The sequence below is a fragment of the Dendrobates tinctorius genome, unplaced genomic scaffold, assembly GCF_039654945.1.
Source record: "Dendrobates tinctorius isolate UK_male_01 unplaced genomic scaffold, ASM3965494v1 ptg000001l, whole genome shotgun sequence".
Lineage (NCBI taxonomy): Eukaryota > Metazoa > Chordata > Amphibia > Anura > Dendrobatidae > Dendrobates > Dendrobates tinctorius.
This window is the reverse complement of record NW_027361669.1, coordinates 17,515,960-17,527,499: the sequence shown is the minus strand read 5'-3', so window position 1 is coordinate 17,527,499 and position 11,540 is coordinate 17,515,960.

The following is an 11,540-nucleotide window of genomic DNA, read 5'->3' as shown; positions in this document are numbered from 1 at the left end:
AGGGAACCACCTACAGCGGGGACGCCCAGATCCAGAGTTCATCCCAACCACAACCTGACACTTCAGGTTAATGACAAACGCACCGCTGGTATAGGCAATGTATGTTCTGGAGGCACCACACATCTCCAAAGCACCGACCTGGAGAACGAGTTATGTATGTGTATGTTCAGTATGAGCTGGTAAGACTCCACAACACACTTCCACAGGATGTTTTTTGGTGGCCACCCATACATGCTTGTTCACACACAGGTCTGGACCTGAACGCTTTTTGCCAGACATTCGTTTGTCAATATTCGGTGAACTCTCTCTGGGATTGACAACAGAGGCGTCCCCCTGTGTCACCAGACTCACATCCCCGCACTCCACCAAGGGGTACACCACCCCCCAACCCCTCCACCATGAGGTCCACGCCTCCAGGGTTGGCTAATGGGGAGGGTTGAGATTTGCCCCTACTTCCCCGCAGCACACCTGCTGCTCACACCTGAGAGGGAGGGGCCTGGGATATGGAGGAAAAATACACTCCCTGGTCACCTTCCTCCACACGACCAGGAGGGGGCGGCTTCTTCGGTGGTATGGAAGATTTGGTGTGAGCCCCATGGACTATAACACCAGTCTGCTCACTACCGGGATGTACCCCTTCACCTCGGGGAACCCCAGACAGCACCATGGGGACACCAATTCCACCCACCTGTCTGGGTGAGTCTGCCTGTACGAGCAAGTCCCGCTCCCCAGCAGCGACTCTAGGGGCTTCATTGCCAGCCGCTATTTGATTTTCCGGTTGAGTCAGAGGGAAGGCCCCAGACCCTGATTACTGCTGCTGGAACTGCTTACACACCATGCATCTCCTCACTCACCTCCGTGAGGCCCAGCAGCAATTGCTCACAGGTCTGAACATAGCCCAAAGCTCACCAGAAAAAAAAATGCATGGTTGGTGATAATGTCATGGTCACGCGTGGCTGGACACACCACCTCCAGCAGGGTGGATTTAGATGACACGCATGACCCTGGATACACCGCCTCCAGTTGGGCGAATTTAAATAATAAAACATGCAGCAGGATACGCCGCCACCAACAGGCGAATTTCGGAAATACACGTATGTCTGAAACCCCGCCTCCAGTAAGATGAATTTAAACAATAAAAGGGAAAACCTGGGTAACAATAACAATGGTGGCCCTGCGATAGGGAAACGGGGACGTGGAGACCTCCTCTACTCCCCTGAGTCAGTGTCTCTACACTCCTAACGTTCCCTAGGCCGGTTCCACACCGGGCGCCGATTAGGAACCTAAAAACCCTGACTCGCCCTGCACCTAAACCCTCACTAGTGAAGTGGACGGTGCGGAAACTAATCCCACCACTGCACTAAAACACACATAAGGAAAAGAGACAAAACAGGGAAACACCACTTAGCTTTGCTTTGTTGCTTACGCTCCCAGCAACAGAGCCCACCACCTGCGTGCATCTTTTCCTCCGACCGGATCCAACACCATAGTGCAGCCTTGGAGCAAACAGAGTCCACCACCTGCATGCAGCTGTCCACAAACAGAGTCCAGCATATGAGTCCAGCTTTCCTGCAAAAGAGTCCAGCATCTTGAGTCCAGCTTTCTAGCAACCGGGTCCAGTATCATGAGTGCAGCTCTACACCATAGCTACCACTCCACCAAGCCATGCAAGGACGCCTTGCTGACACCATAGCTGCAACTCCACCAAGCCATGCCAGCCCTCCTCACAGACACCATAGCTGCCACTCCAAGACTCTCACTGAGCTGCCCGGGATTCTCCTTCAGCTCCATCCTTCACCCAGGCTTGCTTGTAACTGAGGACTATCACCAACGCTGATTGCAACACCTGTGATTCTTTTATAGCAGAGCGAGCAATCACACCTGCATTACAATCATGTGAACTAAACTAAAGAAACAGAGTGCAATGGCGCTCACCACCACTGGGGGCAAACTAGGAAAAAGACACCACTGTGTAATAACCCTTAATGGCCACCGGGGCAAAACCAACCCTGAGCAAACAGCTCACAGAAAAAAAAGGTTACTTGAGCGTTTTCTCTGTCATATCCAACCTGGATCATGACAGCCCCCACACATTGTGCCCAGCTTGTGCTTCTGGTGACACACACCCTGTAAATTATTAACTGCCTTCTCTCCATTACAATGCCAAACATGTGGCCGCTTACTGTTGTTTAGACACAGTGGGGCTCAGGAGGGGGGCATTTGGATTTGGAAGCACAAATTTCACTGGATTTTGATGAGGGGACGAGAGCCATGTCACTTTTCCAGAGTCTCTGTTCTACCAGTAACATGGGAACCTCCTATAGTTCCAGGGACAGATGAAGGTCCTGAGTGGTGGCTGGTTTTGTGCGGGATAAATTAGTTGTTTTCTTGATAACATTTTTTGGGGTACAAAATTTTTTTATCACTTCCAGAATAAGACCGATATCACATTCTTGTGTTACACGCTGAGCACTTACATGAGGGTTTATGTGTAAATCCTACAAAAATGTGATTCAGACAAAACCCCCAACGGACCCACCCACCAGGAGTCAGATGGAGACACTTCATACTCCGTTTGGCACCTGCCTCGTTGGTATCCATCTTTTTAGATGTTTGGTTGCCCGCACTTGTGCACTAAAAAGACACCTAAAATGATGATACACATCCAAAAGACAGACCAGTCCAAGGTGACTCCATCTGCCTCCTAAGTGAATGGTTCTGTCCGGGGTCTTGCCTGAATCGCAGTTTTGGGGAATTTACACAGAAACCCCGTCGTAAGCACTCAGCAGGGAGCGTAGGATAAATGTGAACCAATCCTTATTCCAATTTTTAGGAGATGGCATGAACAAATCGATAACAGTCCAAGAATAGCTCTTATTTTTATTTTTGTGCAGTTCACCGTGCGATATAAGTGATAAAGCAGATTTATTCTTCGGGTCAGAGTGATTACAGCGATACCAGATATATATAGTTTTTTTCTTAGGTTTTGCTAATATAACACAGTAAAAATACTTGTTTATAAAAAGTGGGGGGGTTTGTCCCCATATTCTGAAAGCTGTAACTTTTTTACTTTTGGCGAGCAGAGTTGTACGAGAGCTTATTTTTTGCGAGACAAGATTTTATTGGTATCATTTTGGGGTAAATAATATTTTTTGATCACTTTTTATTCGGATTTTTCAGACACAGAGTGAACACAATCCAGCAATTATTGTAGTTGGTTTTTTTTTTGCACCGTTCACCGTGCGGTGGAAGTGATAACACCAATTTGTTTGTCGTGTCAGTACGATTACAGAAATACCAGATTTATATATTTTTCTATGCTTTGCTATTTTTACAAACTAAAAGCAATATTTTAGCAAAATGAATTTGCTTTTGCATCGCCATATTTTTTATGCTGAAAGATCCATATTAGGAATGCTTTTTTGCGAGAGGATTTAGTGTTTATAGTTGTACCATTTTATTTTACATATGACTTTTTGATCGCTCTTTGTTCACTTTTTTGTGAGTCAGTATGATGAAATAGCGACATTTTTGGTGTGTTTGTTTAGTATTTTCTTTACGGTGTTCACCAAACCGAATAAATAATGTGCCAGTTTTATACAGCAGGTCATCCTGGACGCGTGATATCAATTATGTGTAATTTTTTGTTTATTTTTGTTCTATCAGAAAGGTTGCGTTTTGAGTGGCGAAACGGATTTTCGTGATTTCTGTGCACTTTTTTACTTTTTTACATATTTTAGTTTACTTTTTTTCTCACTTTTTTAATACTTTTTCACAGTTGGACATGTATATTTTTTATTTTGATCACTTGTCTTATACACTGCTGTACGCATGTACAGCAGTGCATGAGAGCAGTCAGTGTCCACTGACACAGCCAGTGGGACTCAGTTTAGAGCTGGATCTCAGAGGCTACCGTACCTTGGGGTCATCACATGACCTCAGGTTACCATGGTAACCATCGAGACCCGCCATTCTCATCACGGGGGTCCGATGTTTACTAAGGGGGTCTTGTGACCCCCTTGTAACAACTTAAATACCGCTGTTGTGATTGACAGCTGTATTTAAGTGGCTAATTAGCCCTGATCGGTCACAAAACCAACCGGGGATGATACTGCAGGCTGTCAGCTGTCATGTTGTGCCTATATTTCATCTGTAGTCATATTTGGTTTTCTAAAATTTTTTTATATTTCTCAGTCTCACACTGTCCACATCCTGTGTTACAGCAGTCACAAATGCATCAATTACTGTTGCATTCTAGGGTGGAATAAAGTCACTTTTATTTAGCAGCCTTTTAAATCAAATTCACAGGTTTTAGTCTTAGCTTTATAGTACTGTCCCAATGTAGCAAGGTGCAATTGCAAGGTTATTATGCGTTTCATGTCATTCTCATACTTGCGCTTTTAGTACAGGATAGATGGTGTACTAACAAAAGCTGCAACTCCTTCTATGCCTTTTAGGATCCGCTCTTCGTCTTCGGTGGTATAATTAAAAAGGCCAGACTTCACTGTTTTCTGAGCCAGGAACGGCGGTAATTTATGCGATATGCATACTCCCGAGCAGACGCCATCTAGTGGGCATGGCCTTGCTCCATACACTTGTATTGAGCGAGGCCATGCCCCATCTAGTGACCCTGCCATCCAGTGGACACGACAGTCTTGTGGGCGTGACTTCGCTCAATAAGTGTATCGGACGACGACGCGTCTGCTAGTTGGGTTCTGGCCAGGAGTATGCATATCACACACATCACCGCTGTATGTGTTCCAGTCTCAGAAACCAGCGACTCCTCGCGGCGCACAGTGTGTTCGCTTGGGGAATTCATAAGTATGTAAGAAATATAAGTTCACGGGCTCTCTTTCAGCACATTGATGTGCTCTGCTTGGTTGAAAGTGGAATAATCATTGGCTTTAACAATGGGGCTGCCATACGCACTGTAGGTGAATAATATGCACTTTAGGGTAATATGTTTGTATAATGATAATCACTTTTGAGATGTAAAAATAAGCATTGAAATAATAAACGAGGATGTTTTTTGTCAGAATCAAGTATAGCATAGTGAGAAGAGTCTGGGCATATGTGTTTTAATTAAGCAGCATTAAAATAGCTGTATGCAGTTTAGCAGACAGGAAAGCAGGAGCAAGAGGTGCAAAAACCTGCCCCAACTGCATGTAATCTGTATGTAATCTGCGTGTAAGCTGCCTTGGCATGTCTGCTGCTAGAGACAGATTCCACTTGACAACAGGCAGTTGACAGCAAAGGGAGACTCCTAGTGGATGGTACATTGGAGTGAGTTTTCAAGGTTAGGGTCGTGCCCATGACCGATTATATTGGATGAGTGCTATATGTGGTTTTCATGCATAGCACTCGTACCCATTATATTCTATGGGACTTAGCACATGTCCGATTTTTTTCCTTGGACCACTCATAGAAATGTCCAATTTTGATCCTTTACGTTGGATCAAAATTGGCAATGCAAGTCTATGTGTCCTTGAAAAACATCGGACCCCGCTCAGGTGATAGACTGACAGAATGGAGAGGGTGAGAAACTTTATTTTTTCTTTCCATCTGCAAGAGAAACTGATACCGCCCTGATCAAACTCTGATCAGAATAATCAGATAGTTTTTCTCAGATGGAGAGAAAATCTTTGTGTGCACCCACTCGTAGGTCTAATTCAAATTTTTCCCATACCAGTGCGATTTGTGTTTTTCACATGTAGCACTTGTATCTACGATAGTGGGGCTGTTCTCATATCTATTTTTTTTTCCTCGGGCCAAGGGGTTTGTTTAAAAAAAAAACAGAAACATGTCTGATTTTGATCCTAGAGTCAGATCAAAATTAGCAATTCAAATCTAGGATCCGAGAAAAAAGTCGAACTGCAATCGAAGGACATCCGAGTGCTGTCCAATTTTCACAGACTGTCAGAAAGGAGAAGGTGGAAAAAAGAATTTTTCTCCATGTACAAGAAAAACTGATGACACTCTCTGATCAAAGTCTGAACAAGATAATCGGTCCGTTTTTCTCGAGCATGAGAAAATCGAATGTCTACATGTATCCTAAGACAAAGTGATGTTTAAGCCATCAATATAAAAGTTAAAGAGGGCTTGTTTCTGATGGGTGAAATGATCATTTTCATCGGTAGCATTATAGCCTTCATGTAACGCAGTGAGTGGCCTTAGATTCATTGCAAGGGGAACCTGTCTGATCTGTGGGCGGCATGGAATAAAGAAGGAGAACCTGAGCAGCATGCTATATAGGTTTGTAGGAAGATTTCGTATAACTTGTATTTTATTTATTAAAAATCCTGGTGTGTATAAATATGAGCCAAGTAGACGGTGCTATTCAGCGATTGGCAGCTCTCTCTGCATGCACAGTCATACAGGAAAGACTGTCAATCACTTAATAAGCATTTCAATGAATAAAATGAAAAATTTACTGAAAATCTTACCCCAAAAATATACATCAATCAGATAAGACCCTCCTGCTTTATAACATCTTGTCTGCAATCAGATACCATTTTTTAACATGTCATGTTCCCTTTAAGTGGGGTAAATGAGGGAAAAATACACCTGACGATATTTTGAAAGATTTTATTTTACAGCTTTCACCGGTGCCGTCTCTATTAATAATTGGGTTTAATATAAAAGGAATTTAAAGCACCACTTTTTTATTGCAGCGCTGGAGTGGTGCTTCTATGCTAATGTTCCTGACCCTAGTCTTATACTTACCTGCCGCCATCTCCACATTCTATCAGCGCCGCTTCCATCAGTATTCACCAGTTTGTGACCTGCCGGATTGCTCCAGTGTTTTCTGGGGAAGCCAGAGGTCACTTTTCAAAGCCAGGCTTTGAGGGCTCTTATAAACTTGCATTGAGCACTTGTGTGACTGTTACATCTGATTTCCGCCAATCAGAATTTGAGGTCACAAGGTGGCTGCGGGAAGGAGCAACGCCAAAAAAAGGTGCAAACAGCAGAGGGTAAGTATAAGACCATGGGCAGGGACCTTAGATTAGAAGCATCACTCCAGGGTTGAGAAAGAAAAAAAAACCTGGAGTGGTGTTTTCCATTATCTCTGCCAGTACAGCAAGATGTCAGCAGTTTAGCTACAGCTGGCACTGGTTTCAGCTCCTGTTCCCGCACCATCACTATGATGCGCCTTTACATCATGGAGCAGTAACAGGATACCTTACAAGGTATGAAAGTGCATGAAGGTACCAAAAGGTTTCAAAGAGGATCTTGTCAAAAATATGACTTATATCGATCCTGAAAAATAGTTATAACAGCATTACAAGATGAATAATTTCCATTAATGCAGATGCTTTTAATTAAAAAAAATAACATGCGTTATACTGTAAAAATACATTATCCTCTTTCTGGAGCCTTATTTAGAAAAAAGGGGATTTCTTTGAAAAGTTTGAAAAGCATTTTCAGCACTCCCTCACACTTTATCAAATGTCATCGTTTTAACACCTTAAAATTGGGTCATATGCAGTCACGTTGTGGCCATGGTGAAAAAAAAACACCTAGACCCACTGTTTCTTTATTACACAACTAAATACACACGCAACATGGATAAAATTACTCTGATGCTGAGTTCACATTATGTGTATATCCCGTTTCGAACCATCTTAAAAAAAGAAATAGCGCTGCTAGCGGTTTGCGTCCGTTTTGTGTATTTTGTTTTCCTCAAATAGATCCTATAAAACCCTACACACAGAAGCACCAGAAAATTGGAATAGACACAAACTAACAAACGGATATAGAGAATAAAAAACAGCAAGTGTATTAGAAAAGAAACATAAAAAAACTATATATATATATATATCTTTATATATATGTGGAAAAATGGAAAAAGCAGCACAAAAATTGAACAGGCAATGCAGGTGCAAGCCTTCCAGGCATATACCAAACCTCAAAAATAGTCCTCAAGATGAAAGCAGCACACCAAAAGAAATCCAGTCAAAGTGCTATTTATTAGCCCATCTGGCTAGTTGCCCATACAGCGACGTTTCGGTCCTGGGAGTTGTAGATCTTTCTCAAGCCTGAGGTAGGTCTACAACTCCCAGGACCGAAACGTCGCTGTATGGGCAACTAGCCAGATGGGCTAATAAATAGCACTTTGACTGGATTTGTTTTCTGTGCTGCTTTCATCTTGAGTACTATCTTTATATATATATATATATATATATATATATATATGAGTATGTGTGTCAGTGTCCAGCTGCAGCAATGAGACTCATGGGTCTTTCCCACCTGGTAATCAAGTACCTGAACGGACTGGATTAGGAGTAGATCCTTCAATAGGAGAACAAAAAGGAAATCCAGCAAGAACTCAGCAAACCAGGGTTGGAGTAAAATGATGCTTTTCTTTATTTCTTCAACAAGGTATAAAAACGACCCACAAGGATCAGGAACCAGAGTACATGGCAGAAATACAATTTGCACTTATTTCTGCCATGTACTCTGGTACCATGTAAAATATCAAGATTAATATATAAGGAGGAAACATGAAAAACAAGCGAGGAGAGGCACAGTTAAAAATGAGATAGGGGAACGGTACCTGGGAGCCACAGGACAAATATGTCCAAAAATGCAAAGGACAGTCAAAAAGCACGATAATGGTGCCCATAAAGGACTCCCTAACAGTAGATAAAATGGAAATACTGGACTACAGATGTCCTCCTTGCAGCCCCTGATGCACGTTACACCCCCTTTGAGAAACTTACTTCAGTTCACTTGATAGAGGGGCCTTTATGGGCCCTATTATCTTGCTTTTTGACTGTACTCTGCATTTTTAGACATTATTGCCTATGGCTCCCAGGTGCTGTTCCCCTATCCCATTCTTGACCTTGCCTCTCTTTGCATGTTTTTCATGTTTACTCCTTATACATAAACCTTGATATTTTACAGGACTCGCGTATATATGTTGTTTTTATAGTACATTTTTAATAAACTTGCTATTTTTTTTTCTCTATTTCCGCTTGGTGGTTTGTGGCTACTATAGTTTTCTGATGCTTTTCAATATGTTTAGGAGTAATCCACCCCTCTCATTTATTTCATATTTAAATAAAGCAAAATATGTTGGACATGTTCTCAGCCTGGTTACACATTTTGTGCTTTATGATTATTGTTATAGTACCCTACAAACATATGCAGAAATGTTTCATGTTTGTATGTATCTATATATCAATAGATATATGTACAGTTGTGCTCAAATGTTTACATACCCTGGCAGAATTTTTGCTTTCTTGCCCGTTTTTCAGAGACTATGAATGATAACACAAAAACTTTTTCTCCACTCATGGTTAATGGTTGGGTGAAGCATTTTATTGTCAAACTACAGTGTTTTCTCTTTTTAAATCATAATAACAACCCAAAACATCTAAATTACCCTGATCAAAAGATCACATACCCTGGTGGTTTTGGCCTGATAACATGCACAAAAGTTGACACAAAAGGGTTTGAATGGCTGCTAAAGGTAACATCCTCACATGTGACCTGTTTGCTTGTAATCAGCGTGTGTGCATAAAAGCTGAGTGAGTTTCTGGGATCCAGACAGACTCTTGAATCTTTCATCCAGCCACTGACGTTTCTGGATTGTGATTCATGGAGAAAGCAAAAGAATTGTCAACAGATCTATGGGAAAAGGTAGTTGAACTTTATAAAACTGAAAAGGGATACAAATAGATACAACTGCCAGGAAAATTGTTTGGGATGTAAAGAAAAACCCACAAATAACATCAGCTGAAATACTGGACTCTCTGAAAACTAGCCGTGTGACTGTTTCAGGATGCACAGGAGGCACTTGAAGAAAAATGAGCAGCATGGTCAATTTGCCAGAAGAAAGTTGTTACTGCACAAATGCCACAAAGTATCTCACCTACAATAGGCAAAACATCACAGAGACAAGCCTCAAAACTTCTGGAACTAGGTAATTTGGAGTGATGAGACCAAAATTGAACTTTTTGGCCACAACCATAAATGTTACATTTGAAGAGAGGTCAACAAGGTATATGATGAAAAGAACACCATTCCTACTGTAAAGCACAAAGGTGGATCACTGATGTTTTGGGGATGTGTGAGCTACAAAGGCACAGGAAACTTGGTCAAAGTTGAAGGAAAGATGAATGCAGCATGTTATCAGCAAATACTGGAGGCAAATTTGCAATAATCAGTCCGGAAGCTGTGCATGGGATGTACTTGGACGTTCCAACATGACAACGATCCAAAGCACAACGCCAAGTCGACCTGTCATTGGCTACAGCAGAACAAAGTGAAGGTTCTGGAGTGGCCATTTCAGTCTTCTGACCTCAATATTGCTGAGCCACTCTGGGAAGATCTCAAGCGTGTAGTTCATTCTAGACAGCCCAAGAATTTACAGGAACTGGAGGCATTTTGCCAAGAAGAGTGGGCAGGTTTACCATCTGAGAAAATAAATAACCTCATCCATAACTACCACAAAAGACTTCAAGCTGTTATTGATGTTAGAGGTGGCAATACACAGTATTAAGAAATGGAGCATGTGAACTTTTGACCAGGGTCATTTGGATGCTTTGTGTTGTCATTATGATTTAAAAAGAGAAACCACAGTAGTTTGACAATAAATGGCTTCACTCAACCACTAACCGTGAATGGAGAAAAAATGTTGGTGTTATCTTTCATATTCTCTGAAAAAAAAGGCCAAGAAAGCAAAAATTCTGCCAGGGTATGTAAACTTTTGAGCACAACTGTACATACATGTAGGGATTTCCAGATGTTTTGAAAATCATAGTATAAAAAAGGATCCTAGACATATGCCAAGGCACTTTCTTAGTGACTTAAAAGGGCTTTCTAATTTAAGAAAAATCTGGTACATATGTTTATATAGTAGTTGATGACACTTTGTGTCTAGTAAGAAAATAAAAGTGTTCATTTACATCAGTATCCAAAGCCCCAAACTGAAAATATTACATAATATTCTCATTCTTTTGTTGCTGAACTGGACTGCATATGTGTGAAACTTCAGATTTCCATGTTTTAATAAGCTGTAATATAATTCAGACTATTGTCCTACTTACTCTTCCATATCTTGGTTAGTATTTTGTAAGTATACATCTTTCCATTATAATTTTTCTCTGCTCAGTTTGTAAGCCTGGTTTTGACTTCCAGCTGATGCAAAATACAGAGCTACATATGTACAGCAGGTGAAATAAGTATTGAGCACATCGCCAACTTAAAAGTAATTATATTTTTAAACATGCTATTGGCATGACATTCTCCCCAGATGTTGGTAACAACCCATCCAATGCACATAGGCTAAGAAATCAAACCATAGATGTTCATAAATTTAGTTATGTGTGGTAATGAGAAATGACACAGGGAAAAAGTATGATATTCAGTGCCTTTTTTTCTTCCAAACATGCTGTGTATTATGGCAATGAAACAGTTCAATTTTTGTCTCATCTGACAAGACTATAGTCTCCCAGTATTTCATAGGCTTGTCTAAATGTTGTTGAGCAAACTTTAAACACGCTTGAACATGCTATTTGTTCAGCAATGTAGTCTTG